Here is a 22,060-nt window from a genome sequence, read left to right on the forward strand (position 1 = left end):
TAATTCCCTTATTTTAGACAATAGGAAAACCACACTGAGACCATTGATTTCAATGTACAATTCACTATAACCTAATAACGTCAATATAATCTGATAGGAAACCTTAAAGAAAAATCTCAAAATAATTTTTATGCCAGAAAAGTACACAGTTCATGACACCTCAATCTCAATCAGAACTTGACCAAAAAAAAAAAAATTGAGAAGCAGACAGATTCCCGTAAGAGGCATGAGGACACAGCGCTAGGAAGATATTAGAGTGATATATAAATACACATACACATACACACACACAACTTTTTACATTTTAAAATGTTGTTCCTAAATACTTATGAGAGAATATGGGAAAATAGGAAGGCAAGCATAGAGTATACAATGGGCATCAGACGTGGTGTGGAAGAGATCAGTGAGAGATCAGCAAGGCAGGCCTGCACGTCCCAATAGGACCTTCCTTTTGTTTCCCCCAAACCAAAGTTCCAGCCCACAAACTTGCAGGTGTTCAAGGGTGTCGGATTGGGATTGGGCAGTTGCTGCACTATAAGCTTCTTTCCGTTTCTGATCACTGCCATTGACAACAAGAGGGAAAAGGGACGTGGCTGATGCAGCCATTCTCCCATGGCTAATCCCGTCAGTTAGGGGCCATGGAGGGGAGCGAGGACGTTTTCTGATTTTTCCATAGAGAGTGCCCTAGTGCCAGCTCTAATCTCATTCTTCTGGCAAACTCCCCCTCTCTTCCTGTCCCCTTTGGGATGCAGGGAAATATTTGCAGTCCCCACCCTAAAATCTAAATACCTTAATGACAAAGTAAATCACAGAGACTGGTTTTTCACAAAAGCAATTTAAAGCGGCACCTTGGGCCAACTTCTCAAAATTATAATCTACTTGGAAAATGTTCTAGAAGAGACGTGGACAGCAGAGAATAACAAGGGATGGGAGAACATAGGCTGTGGAGCAAACGCTCTATACTCCTTGAAGTCCAGGGAGGGCATTAGGACAAAGCATCTACCACAATGTGGTCAATACAGGTGACCCTCACTATATCGCGGTTCACTTCTTGCAGCTTCACTGTATCGCGGGTTTTTTTAAAGAAATATATTTAATTCTGTATTGCAGAGTTTTCTCTATATTATGGGGTTTTGCTGTATACTGTACCCATATAGAATTTTATATGTTGTTAAAATTACGTAGGTGTAAGAGTGTAGAAAGTGTTTAAGAGCATATGAAGTGTTTATAAAGAGTGTGGGAAAGGTTAATAAGAGAGTGGGAAAGGTTTATAGGAGTGTGGGAAGGGTTTATAGAGCCTTAAAATATATATAAATAATAAAATAAATATAACACCGCTACTTCGTGGGTTTTCACCTATCACAGGGGTCTCTGGAACATAACTCCCATGATAGGTGAGGGATCATTCTATCCACTCTCTAAGGGAAAAGTGGTGGGTGTGCAGCTTCATCCACTGGAAACCCTAGGACCTTTGGAAATCCTATCAGCAGGCTGGCGTCTGCCCGTGTTCAGGAACAGAAGCTGTCTTCTTAGCTCTCTCCTTCCTTAGAGTGGCCAAGAGAGCCAGGCATCCACCTTCCCCATCTGGTATGTGAATGGGAGTGTGTTCTGCAGAAAACAGTCCTAGCAGAGCACCAAGTTAAAAACAGGCCTCTAGCTAAGTTACTTAGGCTAAGCCCCATGTCACCAAACTGAGACTTAACTAGCTAGACACTACAGTGTCTGGCTCTGTCAGAAATAAGTCTTAAACCAATCGATCAGGAATCACCTAATTAGTACTAATTCTGTAAGCTGCTTTCCAGACCCCTGATTCCCCTAAAGGAAAGGGACCCTGTAGCAACTAACCTGGTGCCCACTCTCTTCTGCCTCTGAAAGCCTTTCATTTTGTATGGTGTCTTGGAGCCCCTTTCTGTCAGCTAGATTGAATGCTCCCTGGTTCATGCATTGCTGAAAAAAGCCAGTAAGATCTTCAAAATTTACTCAGTTGTAGTTTGGTTTTTAACAATCAGGATCCCACCGTCATGGTCGCCCCTGTAACTATCTGCACACCCCACCGAAAACCTGAAAGGCAGTGGTGGTGTTTGGGAGAACACCCCCCAGAGCAAGATTCTGTAATGCACTGAAAGTGACTGCAGTTCGGTTGATTGAGACTTCCCCTCAGTCACATTGCAGTCGCAGTTCCTTTTGAACACATGGAAGCCTTCAGGATAATACCCTATTTACAATATAAATCTAATTTTCCTTATTAGCTATTCTGTTTTTCTCGACAAATTAACATTTGGTAGACTTGATAATTCTATTTAGAGACTTTGTTATGGGAAAAACAACTCTGGATAAATGACTAAACTCCCTAAGCTTACCACAGACATGATTATTTGATATAAGATACAGATTGCTTTGGCATTTTAATAAATGGGATTGAGGTTTGTAGGATTCACTCTCTCACTAAACAAGAAAATCGTTGAGAGCAAATGAATTGACTCTAAGGCTCCTTTGAAATACTGAGTGCCCAGGAAATGCATACAGAGTGACCAAGAAGTTCCTTTGGCTTCTCTTCGTACACTGCAGCTCTACACGGAAGATGCATTCTGATACAGAAAAAAAAAAAAAACCAAAACGCACTGTTTTTATTATCTCAGACTACATCTCTAAGCAGGGCTAAACAGAAACAATTCTAATGCCACTTCCTGTCTCCCTGGGTTAGCTGCATACTTCGGCAATGACCACAAACTCGATGGTGTAGATTATAAAGCTCTAGCGAGTGTCAGCTGGTGGATCCTGTTTCGGTTTGAAATAGCAAAGTGCCACTAATCCAATTAAGAAAGTTCAGTTTCCCAGGTCACCGAAAGGAAAATATCTCTGGAGAGAGATTTAGGCATGATAGAATTAAGGTCTGAGTCTCTCTGGCACAGAGTTTTGTGGACTTCTAAGTCAGGAAAATAATTAGAGATCAGCAGAAATCCATCTACTATGTAAACGTGTTTACAAGACATTTAATAAGGCATTGCTTTTTCCCCCATTCCATGGACAAACTAACAGTATTTCCGCATCTGTATCTTCACGTGTGGCTTTTCTCGATGTTCTGTTAAAACCATATGCTACCACCTAACCTAGATCCCACCTCTTTTGTGAAATTTTTCCAATCCAAGATTGTTTTATTTATCTTAATCCCCACAATAGCCACTCACTGTTTCTTTTATTATGTGCTATCTTGTATTTATTCATCCATTCATTCATCCAATCAACTAAGATATACACAAACTTACACTGTGCTGAAATTCCTGGGAATGCAATAGTGATCAAAACACAGGCAATACTGCCATCGTGGAGTCCAAATGGTGTAAGCTCTAGCAGGAAAAAAACAACTAGGGGGCTGTTGAGGAAATGACAAGGGAGATGTACTTTAATTGAGTGATAAGGGATGGCTGGTGGTAACAGACACCTGGGAGCTGCCCAATAGGTCAGGAAGACCGTCCCTATGTCATGATAATACTCTACATTGTGAAAACAACCTTCTTAAGGTAGAAACCAAAAACCCTACTCTATAGGATGAAAACCTGCCATGCATATTTAGATCCCTTAAACGGCCTCTTTCCTCCTAAAGGTGCTATCCACTTCTGGACCTTGTCACTGGCCTGAGATGAAGCTCTGGCCCATATTGTCCACATCGCTCACATGTTGACACTGTCTAAGCTGCATTGCTCCTCTATATACTCAGAGGAAATGCCACAGTGCCAGGCGTGGGTCTGGCTTCCTGAACAGTCACCAAGTGGGCTGAATTATACAACCTGGATGACTGGAGGAACTGGCCCACTGTGAGGCTGACCTGGCCAATAGGGAGTGGGTGTGAGAGGAAGCTCCACAGATAAATTTCTCCTCCTTTTTCCCGTCTAAGGGAATCAGTTCCTCTTTTCGGTTTCTCTGGAAAACAACAACATACCAATGGACACATGTGTGAAGCAGGAACCAACACAGAAATGCACCAAGCACCTTCTCTGCCCTCAATTTTTTCCCACCCTCACTCCTAAATTTGTACCTCTCAAATGAAATGTCAGCATGTCAATCTTTGTCTCAAGCTCTACTTTCTGGAAGACCTGGTCTTGGAGACTTCCCCAGACTCCTTTGCAGGTATGGATGGACATATGTCCAGGTTTCATAACTCAGATGCACCTGAGATTTGGGTGCAGATACAAGCAATATGAGTGAGTGGCCACTGATGGGGACATTTTTTAGTATGTGCTAAAGTGGAGGTAGCAACACGATCTTCTGGAATCCATATCCTTTAGGGACCACTGCCCATGTGGGACAGTAGCAGCAGTGATATTTTTGCTAGAAAGTCCTGTGGGGTATAATCCTAGCTATATCACTAATCTTTGTAATCAGTAATACAGGTTATTTACTCTTTTCAAATAATCTATAGTTTGATATTCTATAATTAATTTCTCTGCTTAAATTTGCAACTGGACATTCTGACCAATAGAAAGTTTATTGACTGAACGCCCATTTTGAATCTTCTCTTTTCCTTGCTATCTTCAAAAAGAGAGACTAAATGGTAAAATACCTAAATTTCCATTCCCCTTTGTAGCTAGTGTTATCCCTGTGTCCTGTGTAGTGCTGGCCTACAAGATAGAGGGGGGATTTTATGAGTAGAGCTTCACTTTCTGAATAAGAAGGAAAGAAGTTGCCTTCTCACTTTCCTCTTATTCCTTCCTTAAGGACAAATGTTATACCTCCTGCTATGGCAGTCATCTTGCAACCATGAGAATATAGGCCAAAACTTTAAAGATGGCAGAGGAAAAAGAAGGAAGAAACTTTGGTCATTGGTGAGAAACTGAATTGCTACTCATGAGTTATGGCACCATCTTTGGAACATTTACACTAGCTTTATGTGTGGTGGGCTGAACTGTAGCCCCCAGAAGTCCATTTTCTAATCCCTGGAACCTGTGAATATGTTACATTGATGAGGGAATTTGAAGGTGTGATTAAGTGAAGGGGTTTGAGATGGGAAGTCTGTCCTGGATTACCCAGGTGAATCCAATATAACCACGAGGGGAAGTAGAAGAGGTAGGCAGAAGGATCAGAACCAGAGAGGGAAAATGCAAGCATAAAAAGCAGAAGTCAGAAAGGAAACAAGAGTCTAAGCTGCTGGTTTTGAAGGTGGAGGAAGGGGCCATGAGCCTAGGAATGCAGACCACCTCTAGAAGCCAGAAAACACAAAGCAAGGATTTTCTCCACAGGCTCCAGAAGGAACACAGTCCTGCTGCCACCTGCTTTTTGAGTCCACTAAAGCTTATTGCAGTCTCCTGAGCTCTAGGGCCATACAAAAATAAATGTGAATTCTTTCAAGCCTCTGAGTTTTGGGTAATTTGTTAAAGCAGCAACAAGAAACAAATTCGATTTATGACCCATTTAACCTATCACTCCTTGATCTGATTCTCTGTTAGTCACAGAGACATTCCTTAGTGATACAGTGAGAACAGTCTTTTGTTTTATTGTGGAAAGGATTCTTAGCTGGCGGGGACAGACCTTGTTTTTGATCTTAGCAATGCACGAACTTGCTCTGTGGACTTAAACAACATCAGTTTTGTCACCTACACCTAGGTTCAAATATTACAAACCTCACCAGACTGTTGTAAAAATTAACTGTCATGGCATATGTGAATACATTGCACAATCTCTACAGTGTCATATAATAACAGAGTCAGCATATGAATGTCTGGTTTTCCTTTTCCATAAATGTGTTATATTGAAATAGATCAGAGATGTCAAGATACCTAATATTCCTGCCATCATTCTCCATGCTGTGTCCATGCAGACATAAGCAATCAATCATAAAACTTTTTTGCCCTAATCTAAAAGTATCCCCAGAATCCTCAAGAAATGCTGCATGCATCCATTACCATTTCATCAGTGTTAATACAAGAGTACAAACCAATTTGCAATGCCAAGATTACATGGTTTCTAAGATCTTATCTATAAGATATGAATTTCAATATTATATACATAATATATATTATATATAATATATAATTTTGTATATTATATATTTATATATTATATAATATTATGTTGTATATTATATAATGATATAGTTTATATATCTATAAACTATAAACTATATATATAGTTTATATATCTATAAACTATAAACTATATATAGTTTATATATCTATAAACTATAATGATATAGTTTATATATCATTATATAAACTATAGTTTATATATCTATAAACTATAATGATATAGTTTATATATCATTATATAATATATATAAAATTTACTCATATATATATGTAATATATATATTCTAGGTCAGGGCACATGCCTGGGTTGTAATTCCCATCTTATGCTGTACCAGAGATTCAATATATTATAGATGCTTAAGATAATTGTCTAATGGAGAATTATTCCTCTAAATTTTTAAAATTAGCATGACACTTTTATTAATACACCTGATTTATGAGTATGATGTCCCAGTTTACTCAAGTTAAATTAAATTAAATTATTCCAATTAAAACTCAAAATTATGTACCCTAAACTATGCATTCATAACTTCTTAAAAAAGATTTTATTTTGTTTTGTTTTAGAGGGGAAAAGAGGGAGAAAGAGAGAGGGAGAAACATCAGTGTGTGGTTGCCTCTCATGCACCCTCTACTGAGGACCTGGCCCACAACACAGACATGTACCCTGACCTGGAATCAAACTGGAGACCCTTTAGTTTGCAGGCTGGTGCTCAATCCACTGAGCCACACCAGTCAGGGCTTCATTCATAACTTTTGATTTCATTTTTCAAAATGAAGACTATTCCATCTCCCTCCCTCCCTCCCTCCCTCCCTCCCTTCCTTCCTTCCTTCCTTCCCTATAAGAATACTCACAAGGACATCAAACACATGCATGGGCTCATACATACACAGAGTTCTCTAGGGCTCCCAAGTTCTAAAACCAAAACAAAACAAAACCCTACAACAACAACAAAAAATGTTTAATGAACTATTTATCTTTTTTAAAGATTATTTATTTATTTATTTTTAGACAGAGGGGAAGGGAGAGAGACATCAATGTATGGTTGCCTCTCACATGCCCCCCAATGGGGACCTATTCTATAACCCAGGCATGTGCCCCAACTGGGAATTGAACCAGGGACCCTTTTGTTCACAGGCCAGCACTCAACCCATTGAGCCACACCAGCCAGGGCTGAAGTATTTATCTTAACAAATGAATTATACACCTCTGCAAAGAGAGGATATGACAATAATTTTTAGACAGTGCTCTATGTTGTATTTGGGATGATAAGATCCATAAACGCACCTCAGTCCAGATTTACTCTTAGTCAACATGGCAACTCGCGAGAGAGGTATCAGTCACTTACACAGGAGGAAGTATCGCTGTGGTCAGCAAATTCACTGCGCACTAGACTAGAGTTGAAACCTAAGCTGTCACACATGTATCTCAGAAATTTCCTGAGACAGTGGAGGCTTGATGACCGGATTCCCTCAAAGGAAACTCTGCTTTAAATTTTACCAGGACACTTCCATGTAAAAATATTGTCCACTGATATGCTGCTATGTCTATATAACTAGGACACAGCTCCAGTTAAATGCACTTCAGTCATTGCTTATTTGTCAAGACAGTTCAGCCAAACTTCTTTTGAATTAACATTTCTTTAGAGATTAATCTTCCATATTATATGTTACTTGCCTTTTCATTTCACATGAACAATTGATCAGCGGGGAAGTGAAACATTTATTTTTAACTCAATCTCCCACTATCTACATGTAGGAGAAGGAGTAAAGCAAAGGAAAAGGAATTTCCCTTTCTAGCTGCTTTCTAGTTTTTACCCTCTATTGTTCTCCAAAAATAAGTCAGTCCATTTCAATAGACACAGGAGAGGAGTAACATTTTTGTCATTTTTGTCATCAAGACAAGAAAATCTGGCCATAAAATAAATCTTGAAAACATACACTCACAGTTACATTGATTAGTACAGCTGAAGAACCAGAAGTACATTTGGCCTGGCCTCAAAAGTCACTGTGTGGAAAAACAATAATAATCAAAATTCTAATCCATGCATTCTTGCACAGTAAAGCATTTCTGAAGACTGCTTATGCTAATTACATTCAGATGCATCAACATTATATTATTAAAAGTGAGAGGAAAAAGGCAAGTCAAATCCCATTACCACAAATGAGGTTTTGTGTTTCCATGCTTGAACAGTTAGCTTGTTCATTTCACATCATTGTAATTTTAATGATCAGTTAAATTCCAGGACAGAGATGAAGAATCTTAATGGAGGCAGCAATGTCTCACTGAAATATCTGTGTACTGAATCTGGGACATGGAAATGTATCACAACTCACAACTAAAATATATGATATTTTGAACAACCAATGAGTCATTAAAAAGGTAGACTAGTAGAAAACAGCTGTGGTAAAATGATATTCTATTTTTGCATTGTAGCACAAAGCAATAGAATAATATTCAATAAAATCTATATCTTAACAACAGTAGACATGAATTTATGTATACTATCAATAGACATGATTTTGCACAGAGATCAAGCAGAGCCCTTTTTGAGAAGTGCTGAAAATAAAACATTCAACGTCTCCATAAAATTCTACCATGTTGTTCTGACACTTGAAGGCTCATTCAGTTTGAATGAATCTACGTCACCCAGATATTCAACATGCACTTATGTGAAAGGAAAAGATTACTAAGTTTCCAGATAGAATACATGAGTCTTGGCCTTAAATTCCATCTTTAACTGTGTAAGGTAATTTTTATAAAGCCTTGTGTTACTAAATTGCATTGAATTAAGGTAGTTTGCCAACTACAATAGAACTATGCGTACGATACAAACAAGTCCATCACAAATAAAACTGCCCGGTGAAGGAAGGCATATTGTACAACAGAGGCTACACATGTAAAGAAACAGGAGAAAAAAGATTTAGGGGGCAGTGGGACATGAGGTGCATCCTGGAGGGTAATTAGGATGTAAAAAGGACCAGCATAAACAAACTCAACCACTTGTTTAACTTGATGAATATTGATAACCAATCTAATAGAGATAATGGACAAAATAATGCAGAGAAAAAATTATATTGAGGTTTAACTTACTTGTGTCAATTATCCACTGACCACCTTTGACTATGTCAAAGTGTGACATCTTTATATGTTTTCATGGTCTCCAGGAATCTTTAGGCAATTAACTATGTCATTTTACTAAATTAATTTATTAAAAGCATTTAATCCTCAAAGCATCTGTTTTCTGCATAATTTTTCTGTAAACACCCTTCCAAAACACCTTTGGGAATTTCTATCATTTTGTGAAGAAATTCAAGAAATTTTCAGCCCTGACCACCACTGCCCCCTCCGGCTCTGCCTGTCACCCTCCTCCCAACCCCTGCAGTTACCCTCTCTAGGAGCAGCCCTAGGCGGCCACAGGACAGTCCCCGCCATATCTGTGGCCTTGAGACCGAGGTTCCACTGGTTCCTGCATAAAGAGAACTGCATGACTGACCTTTTGGCCAAGCTCAAGGCCAAGATCAAGTGGACCGTAGCTACATCGTGCTCAGTGTCATCAGGCGGGTGGCCTTGTACTTGATGTTGGGTGATGGGGCCTCTGTCCTCGGCAACCTGATAGGATTTGGCTGGCCAGCCTACATCTCAATTAAAGCCATAGAGAATCCCAACAAAGAAGGTGGTACCCAGTGGCTGACCTCCCGCAGTGTGTTCAGCATTGCTGAATTCTCTTCTGATCTCTTCCTGCCTCGGTCTCCCTTCCACCACACGCCGAAGTGAGAGGTGGATTCCTGCTGCAGTGCACGGCCTGAGCCCTTCTAACAGGCGGAACCGCCCCACAATCACGTCTTTCTCCTTTCTTCCCGAAGCAGAAGTCTCAGGTAGGCAATGCGGTGAACGACTTCAAGGGCAGAGCCAAAGAGACTGCAAATGCCATCACTAAAGAAGCCGAGAAAGCTGTCGTAGCTTTAGTCGGTGATGGAGAGAAAAGCACCTAGAACAGTGTCTGGATGAGACCGTCCTGCCCTCTCTGTACTGTCCAGTTAGAGCTTGATGTTGTGTTGGGGACCGTGGTACAATCATTTCAATAGCGTTGCCTTGGAAACATTTTTGATATATTAAAAATTGGAATGTGTTATGTTTTTTGCTTACTTTTACTGTCTATATACATAAGGATTGTTTTAATTTAAATTTAATGCAGTGGGCAGTATCCAAATTTTTGGAAAATACATTTTACCTCTGGATAGGAAAAGACATATGTTACCATCCTGCAGAAAATCTAAACTTAAAATAAAAGTATATACCCCAAGGGCTTTGTACTTTAAAAAAAAAAAACAAAGTTTCAATTTCAAGCATCTTGCTAGATCATTAGAGCCACACACATAGTCTATATTTACAATCCCCTATGCAATTTATTTTACTGAATTGAATTCCAAAGACTACCTTCAGGACATTAGAAAGCCAGCCATATGAATACAACTACATTTGTACCTATTAGAGGAAAGTTGTAGAATATACACTGTATGTGTATACTATAGACATCCACCACATCATACCATATCTTTACTGTAATAAAGACACAAAGGAAATGTTTCTATCAGGATTTAGCATAATGGACAGCTCTGCCTCTCCTGAACAAATGTTTCTTTTATTTTATATTCTCCCTGAATCTAAATACAGACCATATTTTCTTCTTAAAAAAAAAAGAATGAAAGAAAGACCATATAGATTATAGACCAGTATCTCATAAATGACAGATGGTCAAAATATTTTACTCTCCCTTCCCTTATTATATTAGAGTAAGTTCAAATTCCAGCAAGCTAAACTCTACAACAGGGATCCACTCCAAATGACTAATGACAAAAATATCCTCACTGAATATGTGAAAACTACTTTTTCTTCCCCTGTATCTTCTAAAGAGATCCAGAATCTGCTTTACTGGTAGCCATGCATATAAATTGTCAAATTAATTGAACTAACATACATCTCATAAATCATCTATTATAGGACACTGGGGGCCTATTAGTAATTTTTATTAAAGAATATCAGAGGACATATTGAAGAAAATCATTTGGAAACTTCTAGTACCAACAGATCACCAAAAGCTAGGCATTTATGTACAAATTTTGAGATGTGTGCTCTATTTAGACTTTCTGTTTCTTGATTTCGGGCCATGACTCACTGTAATAAGCTACAATGGTTAGCTGAGAAGTCTGGCAGGAGAAGTGGTTTATTGGAATTTCTGGTGAGACCGACAGGGCAGCAATGCCTGGGGAAGATAGGACTCACAGCTGGCCCCGCAGCCGCAGCCTTCACGTGAGATTTCCGGAATGACAAACCCAGACCAGGAACCTTGGCTGGCAGTCATGAAAAGACTAGATTTGGGGTCTGGAGGCTGGCTACCTAGGTTGCCTTCCAGGCCGGCCCCCTCAAACACCTGTGCCAATTTCTCCAAGGGCAAGCAGATGGATATATTTAAAAATGAATAAGACAGGCAATGCATGACTAAAGGTACAGGAGGGAAGAAAGAAAATGGGGTCACCCTGGTTTTTGACTCACAAAGATCAACATATGATAAGAGGACACGCACTACCAATCTCTGCACGACCACGGCTGGAGCAGAGCAGAGAATTGCCATTTGCTGACATGGTGGTACAGGAAATGTGACCTGAATGCAGCTGGCAGAAAAAGTGATGGCAAGGAAAAATGACTGGGAGCAAATGTGAGAACAGGCTGGGAAATGAAACCAGAGTCCCTTTCGCCAAAAGAAGTTGATGTGTAAAGTCAGAGAAATGATCTTACCGTTCTAGTATGCCTCTACTCATGAATTGTACCCAAAGGCTAATATAGAGTTAGGAAGTGTGCTTTATACAAGGATGTAAATGGGTAATACTTTGCCAAAGTAAGGATTTTTTTTCATTTATAACTGTGAGATTCACATAAATGTTAGAGTTCAAGACACAGATGAAGGACTTCAAAATAGCAGAGGGAACCAGCACAGAAAAGGAAAGAGTGTGGTGTGTGCAAGGCACGTGAGACTTCTGCAGTGACTGAAACACACGGTGAATGAGGTGGTAAGGTGATATTGGAAAGGGGGCTAGAGTCACATTGCCGAGCATCTTGCAGACCAGGCTTAGGTCTTAGATTTGTTCTTAGAGAAAATTGGAAGACATTAAATATTCCCAAGCAGGAGCATACATCTACTGTATTTGTGTCTAAAAAATAACATAACTGAGAATTTGGTGGGTGGAGTTGAATCTGACGGTGGGCAAGGGGTGCTGAGGACCTCCCCCAAGGACAAGCCTGGGGGTGAGGATGAAAGAGCAGGTCTGAAAGATGTGATTCAACAGAAGCAAAAGGATGGCAGTGACTGATTGAAGCTGGAGGGCATCAGCAGGTGCTCAGAAAAAGCCACTCATTCAATATTCAAGAGGATTTCTTGAGAGCCTTCTACCAGTGACTTGGCTCGTTGATGAGGATAAAATGGTGAACCAGAGTAAGTGTGCCCCTGTGCGATTAGAAAACAGTGGGGAAATGAAAACTACAGTCCCTTGTTTGATAATCACTCAACTTGTCTTGCTCCAGTCTGCAATAAGTTCTTTAGAAGGAAAAGTCAGTTTTGAAGCAGCTTGTGAAAAATAAACTTGAGAGAACTTCTCTGAGGAATTAGCGTGAGATAAGTAGGGTGCTTCCAGGTTGACTGAGTGAAGGGGCATCAGAAAATGCTCCTGGTAGGAAAAGAGCATGAGAAATGTCCTGGAGGGAAGGGAGTCGGGCACAGTGCACCTTTAAAAAAGATTTTAGGGGGTTGCATGATAAATGATGATGCTGTAAGACAAAAACAGCAAAAGAGAAGCCAATCTAAGGAGGACAATGATAAAAGAAAGTAAGAAAATGTGTTGTACTGTGGACACAGTCTGTCTAAAATGGCTGCAAAGTACTGGGTTAGTTGTCCAGGGCAGGCGGACAACACTGGAGACTGAAATTTTGGGTTTATCAGTGTCCACATGATACTTTGATTCATGGCTTAGTGAAGTAGCCCTGGGAATGTGTGTAAGAACAGAGGGTCAAGTTGGAAACACAATGATTAAAAACTAATCAAAGTAAAAAGAGGATACCAGGGAGACTGGAAAAAAATCATTGGAAAGACTAGAAGAGCGTCACAAGAATGGTATCATGGGGACCAATGGCAACAGTTTTCACAGGAAAAAAAGGGCTGATTGGGTGACACGTCATACCCTGAGCAAATATAATGGACTATTAGGAGTCTGTGACCAGGCAAGTCAGAAGTCAAAGATAACCTTAGCAAACAGGGTTTCAGTTCAGGAGAGCCAGAAAAACTGTTGAGGAATGAAAAGGAAAGTTCCATGCACATTAAAAAACTAGTTTAATTTTTATAGCACTTAACAGACCTTAAATTAGTTTTTTTTATTATAAATAAAGCCCCCCCACCTTTGCTAAAAACAGAGGTTGCAAAGCCAACTTCCATAAATGGTTTATAAGTTTGATGTGAGACAGTTTATACTTTTTAAAACTATCCTGAACTTTTTTTTTTGGTGGTGGAAGAGACAAATCTGGTATAATCTGAGAGAACAATATTTTCCGTGATTTCCTTGTAGAATCAAATTTGATTTTCAGAAAGGCAAATGTTACACGTGTGGGTAGGATACCATCTTATATACACAGCAGATTCCAAGAAAGCATTCTGTGGTGTGGGCGGTTAGGCAAATATTGTTCCCTAAGTTCTGGTACTTTCCGCTGGACTTCTGCCTTCTAAGTCTGGACTTGCCTATTGGGGGAAGCAAAGAATGTAGCAGAAACATGTGTCAGCAAGTGCATGCTTATTTCAAAACAGCACCAAAGAATGAAAGATGTAGGTCTTATGGCTGTGATTGTATAAAAAGTAAATGACCTCACAAAGTCATTCGTTAACACAAATGTAAATGAAGTAAGGATTTTCTGAAAAAAAAAAAGTTATATTTTTCCAAGGGTGATGTACTCTTATAAAAATATATTTTAGAAGTATTTAAAATGACACATGCTTCTTAATTAGTGTCTAAGTTTAAATTAAGGCAGAAGGACTAATTTCCCCCCTCTTACCACCAGGTATTGGGTACGCAGATACGCTCGGATGCGCACAACACGCATAAACACGTGCTACAGAAACCAAAAGAAAACTAAGAAGCCATACAGAGCTCAGTTGATCTCCAAGCTACAGATAAAAGGTTAAAGCACATTGTGTATCTTTATATCAATTACTTTTATTGGGTTGGCCAAGAAATTCATTTGTTTTTTTCCTGTAAGATGGCTCTAGTAGTGCTTAGTTGCCTTTAACCTTATTCAAAACAATTTTGTCAGGTTGTATTGTGACAGCTGTGATATCAGCATGCATGTTTTTAAAAAACTTATCAAAACTGATGAATTTTTGTGTAGTCATTTTAATATTGAAGATGAAAGAAAATAAGCAACATTTTTGGCATGTTATGCTTTATTATTTCAACAAAGGTAAAAACACAATTGAAATGCAAAAAGAATATGATTTGTGCAGCGTGTGGAGAAGGTACTGTGACTGATAGAATGTGTCAAAAGTGGTTTGTGAAGTTTCGTGCTGGAGATTTCTCGCTGGATGATGCTCCATGGTCAGTAGACCAATTGCAGTTGATTGTGAGCAAATCGAGACATTAACTGAGGACAATCAGTGTTATACCACGTGGGAGATAGCCAACACACTCAAAATATTGGAATCAATAAAGTTATTGGGAAAATGAAAAATGTGTCTATTATTTTACAAAAACCCATATGGACTTTTTGGCCAACTCAATACATAAATAATCTCTGGAGAACGTCACTCACACCCAGAGAGATCCATTATTTAATTCATCAAGACATGGATGAGCTTGAGAGTGAAGACACATGGAATAATATGCTACATCTGCGAAATTTGAGCACTGGATTGAGTTTATTTTAAGATGTGCATCTTTGTTCCATATTGACCCTCAGATTTTACTTCATTTCCTTTATTAGAAAATCTCGTTAAATGCTTTTTCGCATCAGTTTAGCCTCCATTTCAAAACAGTAATCATGCTGACTAAAATAGCTACCATTACTAGTGTCTCCTATGATCCGGGAAAACATGTAGTAGGTACTTTGTAAATATCTCACTTTACAGATAAGGAAACTGAGGCTCAAAAAGTTGATGCAGTTTGTCTGGGGTCACACAGCTAGTGATGGTAAATGCAGTGACTGACACTCAGGCATGACTCTGAAGTCCAAACTCTTTCCTTTATGATGCTGTGATCCACTATTATGCCAAGAGTTGAATGGATAGTGAATTAGAGATGTGTTTACAATGCACTGTGAAACAAATAAATGACTAAACTAATGCATGGGGAAAAACCTGTTAAGTATGTAAAGTGAAATCTTCTTATGTGGTTTGAACATTTGCTGGGGCAGCTGAAAATATTTAAGTTTGGAAATACCAATCAAGTGTTCATGAAATGATTTTTCTTCTGGGATCAGTCTCCACATGACAACCACTTTTGTCATTTTCTTAAGCAATACATGTTGGCTTGACCACCCTCTGCATGAAACTCCTTCCCTTAGTTGTTGGACCAGCATGTCTTTACTCTGGTCTTCCCTGCAAGTCCCCCTACCTTTTACTCTGACATCTGCTGATTCTCCTTCAACCTAGCATAGCCCCCACCCCCGGGTTCCAGCCTCGGCCCTTTCCCTCTATTTTATCTGCCAGGCTAAGCCACTGAAGTTGGAGTTAAAAATCAGTTGTTCATTCTGCACAGCCTGGCTGTTGCTTGTAGGGAAGAAAACTGGTGCGTTGCTAAATTAAACACATCCCCAGTGTAACCAACTTTATTATCCAGTCACACACCCCGTTCTGTGACATGAACTACTAGATGCCAAAAGGAAAGGAGAAAGGCACCCCTTCAAAGGAGCATGAGGAATATCTCCAACTTGCTAGGCTTGTAGGCAATGGGTAAATTTCACAACACAGAGGCTATTCTCTTTGGAGAAAAGTTTCCACTAACCTTGAGAACAATGCCAACAACTGCAAATACTGTCTGCAGCCATATCAAAACAAACACTCAGGTGCACAATGGGAAACAACCGCTAGTAATCTACCCCCACGCAGAGATGATCATCGGCACCAGGAGTCTTATCTTTGAAGGGCAGTAGTCGATTTCCCAAGCGTTTGCTGCACAAGTCAAGGAAAATACCATAGACCTTGAGATTTACCAATCAAAGCAAACTGAAGTTTCCTAAAGGAATCAGGATATGAACTAATATACATGCTTTTAAAATGAGGATGCCCTGAAATTTATACATATACATATATACATACATACATAAATAAATACATATGTGTGTGTGTGTATATAACCCTTGGGTATTGCCCACAGGAATCCTGGTCTAGACCACACCCTTGAGCTTCAAAAGAATTTGGAGAAATAAGCTTGGCAGGGCAACCCACTTGTGCATGGTTTTAAGTTGGAAACCTTGAAATTTCTTACATTTCTTTCAAATCAAGATATTTATATTGCAAACCCTTTAATCCAACTAAAAAGAGAAATTTGGAATGTCTGAGCTCTCCACCCAGATTGAAAAGTTGTTTTTCAATTAGTACCATGGATTGAGGAATTTTCTGGCATCTGTCACTAAGGGAGTAAACTCAAAGATGATCAAATAAACTTTAAAAGCAAAAAGGAAAAAAAGTTCATTTTAATTAACTTCCGGTAAGACTTAAAAGTCAACCTAAACCACAAAAAGACAGTTTCTAAGACATTGCTCTTTTTAATGTTTGCCAGACAGGATGACTCCACTGCCACTTATTAGTGCTGAGTTTTAAACGCATTGCTTTTTTTTAACTAACTGACTTATAAACAGAGGATGTAGTTCTCAGAAGAACCAAGCAATGTTAGCATCTTTAAGTTGTTTTACATCAATATGAACATATGTCAACATCAGCTGTCTTAAAAATCTAGGTCCAGGTCATGCTAAGCTTGCACCGTTTCTCTAAATACTGTTACGAAATTCACTGAGCTTTTCAACCAGGAACCCTCTCCAATTCTCTATCCATGGTCTTCAAAGCTACTGCCTGGATCACCGCTACATCCTTTCATTTGCCCCAATATCTTAAATACAGTATTTTTAAAAATCATATATATAAGTTACATCTGTTTACTGACATTTTAAGAGAAGCTGCCATCATATTATCAGGTTAGATTTTTCTTTTATTTAATTTAATTTTAACTTAAGAAAAAAAATTCTTTTGTTATTTATTTTATTATCAGCATGGCCTTTGCATTTTGTTTAATCCTGTCAAACTTTTTGTCAAGTGCAACTTTTATAAAAGGTGAAATTACATGTTAGAAATACTTACATTAAGGACATCTTGCCCAGATTTGAAATCTTGTTCATATGAAAAGAAATCTATCCTTCACACATAAAAGTGGCTCAATATGGTGAAAATTGATATTTATTGATATATATTTATTGATATATTAATTCAGTTCTTCTATTTAGCAGAGTTAGCAAAAATAAGTCTTGCAAAAGTTTTACCCCAAGAAAAGTGACTCATTAATCTGACAATGACTTGCCAGTTTCCAAATCCATCTTGAGCTGTAACCACAGTCCAGCCTGCATCTCTGTGAGTCTCGATGATGATGTGGGATTGTTTGCCAATCGGTTTGCCAATAGTTCACTGGACATAGTATTATCTACGTGTGAAAGTTTAATAGCATTCTAAAGGAGTGTGTTGAAAAACATGATATTATATGACCTGTACTCACTCCAAAAGATAGTAGATATAGAACAGATATGTGATTTGTGAATTTAATGATATAATATTTTATACTCAGGAATTGTTCATGATTCTCTCAGTATTCACTATCGCTTAAAAACTCATTCTCGAGGGCTTCAGACAGAACACTGGAGCGTTCCCAGAGATACGGTGATGAGAAAAGATCACAGTTTTTCCAAGGGGCATTTGTTCAAGTATCAGACTTAAGGAACAAGATTAGAAGTTCAATGTGTTTTTTAATTATGCTTTTCAAAAATGACATGAACCGTTAATTTTGAAGAGCAACTCCCACTGACATTCGTTCCATCTCATTTGAGCACTGAGTCCAAATGGGTTCAAGGCAATCGCATGATTCTGTTGTCATGGTAGGAGGCCCCTTCTTCCCCTAGAGGACTGTGCAGCCCAAGGGTGCTGCACACTCACAGCACGTCTCCCCAGGACCCAGACCTCTCCTTGTGAGGTACCTGACAAGGCAGGAATCAACCACACGGGGACCAAGAAACTCTCTCCTCCTTCGTGCCAGAAGTATAGAAACAAAGGGGGCCCGTTCTGCTGATGTAAAGGGGCTTGACATAGGAGTAAGGGAAAAAGAAAAGCAGGAATAAAGCCCTATTTGGGCAAATGAGTCCCCTTAATTTTGCCCTTGTTAGTGGAAAACCATAAGAGCATAAAAGGAAAATGTAACCCTTTACCACAGGGAAGACCTAACTGTGACATGATCAAACACACTGTGATGTTTATCAGCGCCCATCTCAGACGCGATTCAGACGATGCTTCCTCCCTGCTCTCTCATCCTCTCCCTCTCCCCTCTGTGACCCAGTATCTCCCTTTCAGCCACTGACTGATGCACATGGGTAATCATCCACTCGTTTTCCTCTTGATGCTTAATGTCCTTCCATTCCTCAAGGAAAACAGGATGAAAGAAAACAGGGTTTCCTGATCCAGCCTCAGAAAGACACAGCATTAAGACTAACAAACTGCTCACTTGATAAGTCTAACCACCTCCTCCAGTGTAATTCCAATGAGTTGTCTGACTAGAGAATAGGACCTCAGGGTAGGAATGGCTAAGTACTTCTCTCCAGGGGGCAGTAAGAGAAAAGAGATGAGAAAAAACCTATCACTATACATAGGATGGCAAGATGCCTCACAGAATCTTCAAAGCACCCTAAGAAAGGATATTTGGGTGTCTTTGGACACCAGCTTTTAAAGAACAAGCAAAACTGGTAGAATCCAGGACTTCACAACCCTCCTTTAATTTTTAGTTTATACCATTTACACTTTCCTGGATATCAAATGAAAAATGTGATACATATCACACTTAGGTCAGAGAGCTGAGATAGGGATGCTGACCACTTGAGGATTTATGACTTTTTTCTGATTCTCAGGACTTAATTTTTGTACCATGATAATGTCCTATCCCAGAGGGAGGTTAACTATCTTTACAGCCAAAAGACACTGAGGTGTCTGGGTAATCTTCAACTGGGATATTTTTGAAGGTTTTTGGTTACAAAAGTGAAATATCTTTCACTAATTTTTTGGATGGAGTATCCCTTTGTTCTAGAAAACCATCCCAATGGGCTTTTTAGTTATACAAAGAGTCTCACCATAAATGGCAATGCTTGAGATATCAGTTCCAATGGACTTAAAATTGCTTGATTCAAAAGGCTAGCAATGATGATGTTGAAAGCTGAACTACAACTCTACAGACCAGGTTATATTTAAAGAAATGTGCTCAGCCAAGAAAAGGATAAGAACAATGACCAGATATCAAGGCATCTGCCCAGCCTCTTGGCCTAGATTCCGTGGGGGAGTTGGTGAGATTCAGAAGGTGATAAAACTATTTTCATTGGGCAAATGAGCACAGCCCAACCTATACTTGGACTGGAGTACAATGAAATCATGGATTTTTACACAGTCATTTCATAGCTATTTTAACAAATTCTTACTAAGTCTAATAATTCCTCAGCTAAATTTTTAGTGTTCAATTGTACTAACTCCATTTAAGGATAATGTTTGCCTAGTTCTTTCAAAAAGCCACTTTAGCTAGAAAGCAAATCCTTTTATACTTAGTTTGAGTGATGAATGTCTCAAGAAAATTTTAGATTAGAAAAAAATACTAGTTGGGACAATGAGTAGGCAACAAAAAGAATGACACCAATATTTTACATGCACTATAATAAAACTAATAAATAGTAAACAAGGCTGTTACATTTTTATAGATACTGAAATGTATTACAATATGGAAATCCAAAAAAAGGATTAAAGAAGTAAATAAATCTGACTTCTTAGTTTATAAACAGTTCCAAGTATGCAAACAAGAAATCAGCAAATATTCTACCCCATCTCCATGATCTCATACAGTCTTAGTCACACAAAATATCTCATAAGAATGGCATATGCATAAAGCTTTCACACCACACAAAGCAAGTACAAATACACTGCATGTAGAAATGATCCCTAGAGCAACACTGCGAGATTTTGACACTAAAAATTCCTAAAAATAGTCACAGCTTACAAAATCCTTTGTCTGATTTCAGGGGATCATTACAATCCATCCTGCATTCTCTTGCAAACCCCATTCCACCAAACCTGATCTGCCAGTGGCCTCTACAGGCGAACAAGTCACCCCACCCTTCCATGAGCAAATGTCGACACCTTTCCATGCCTGTGCATACGGTCAAATCCTGTTCAGTTTTCAAAGCAATGTTCTGAGCTTCCCTTGAAGCAAGATTAAAAGACAAAAGAGACAGAATCAGGGTAGAGGAAGCAAGTTTGTAGAGTGGAGGAGCTTCCATCACTTTGCCGTTTCTGGGCAAAGGAGTGGACCAGATCAGCAGTGTGCTGGCAGCTCTGTTCCATGGCTGTCTTGGGCATTCTCGCCCAGGCACCTGTGTCAGTGTTCAAAGCTCAGCAGACCATGTTACTGATGATACTGGTGATTCTGTCCTTCTATTCTCAAAAAAGAAAATAAAATTTTTTGCCATGCCCTTTCCCTTGCCCTGCCCCATTACAAATCTTTCCCATCCTTAGACAAATTCATTTCCCTTATTCAAAGGTGGAAAATAGTGAATTTTGTTGCTACTGAAGGCAAACCTCTATGGAAGTTACAATCTGTTTTTTCTTTAGTCTCAATTTTACTGATTATTCTCCTGGCCAAGTAGAAATTTGAAAGAAGGCAAAAGAAAATTTTATGAGGGAAGGTAGATCACAAGTAAAATCACAAGTAATTATACCTATTACACGATACCACTAAGGTTTCGAGCATCATTTCCATTTTGAAGATTCAAGTTATCTAAAATTTAGTAACTGTTCTTTGTAGAATGTGCACTTTAGTAAAGCAATTTTTAATAGATGAAATTTAAGTTCCTGTATGTTGCATCTATTGAAACACTGTGAAGTGTTTAAGTATAAACAAGGCTGATGTTACAAGTATATTTTCCCAGTTACATCCCCTCTCCTTCTGTTCTTGCATTCCATTTCCTTTTTCTAACTACCTGCTCTTCCAAAAGGTCGAGGGGCATTAAGACAGTGGAGTGGAGGAGGGAGAGAGGGTCTAGACAATGTCAATTGAAGAAAAATAGTGTCATGCACCCTTTTGACTGCACAGTAGTTACCATGTGCACAGTTGATGTCTGTTGCTAATGATCTTCCCCCAGACTCTGATCTCACTTAGGCAGTGCTAGAACAAAGCACCTGCAGCTTCTGTTGCTATTGAGTTGCCCCATGCACTCTGACATCTGCTAGAAATTGATTATGAAATCATTTTCTTTGACATAGATTTTGAGAAGTATTTTTTCCCTTTTTCTAGTTTCGGAACATTGGTCTTGGGTAACTTCTCTGAGACCAAGTTCCCAGATGGAGCAGTTGATCTGATTGACATTTGGTGCCTCTGACGTGGTCCCTTGTGCCCATTCTCACTGATCTTACCTGTTGGTACTTCTTAGTACCTTAAATCACTCAAAGTAGGCGACCAAAAATTGCCTTAGTCATTCATGCATATCTGTTCAGCAAGTATTTATTGACAGTTGTCGTGATATTTGCAATATGAAAGTGGTTGGTAGTTATTGTGATAGTTGCCATATGAAAGTGGTGTTTCTATGTTCAAGTAACAGTGAACTAATGTACTTAAATCCCTTGGTCCCCCACCCCATAGGAAATGTTGTAGTTAAGTAGAAAGTAAGGGGAGACCAATTCACGTACAGGCTCAATTTCAGGCCAAAGAATAAA

At 39.0% G+C, this 22,060-nt stretch overlaps 1 pseudogene; it reads left to right on the plus strand.

The window, feature by feature from the left end:
- The window catches only part of LOC123811188, a 107,452-nt pseudogene extending 97,436 nt beyond the window's left edge, over positions 1-10,016 (plus strand).
- Positions 10,017-22,060: the final 12,044 nt, after the last annotated feature.

This window comes from Phyllostomus hastatus, unplaced genomic scaffold (assembly GCF_019186645.2).
Source record: "Phyllostomus hastatus isolate PE091 unplaced genomic scaffold, TTU_PhHast_1.1 phas_scaffold_78, whole genome shotgun sequence".
Classification (NCBI taxonomy): Eukaryota; Metazoa; Chordata; class Mammalia; order Chiroptera; family Phyllostomidae; genus Phyllostomus; species Phyllostomus hastatus.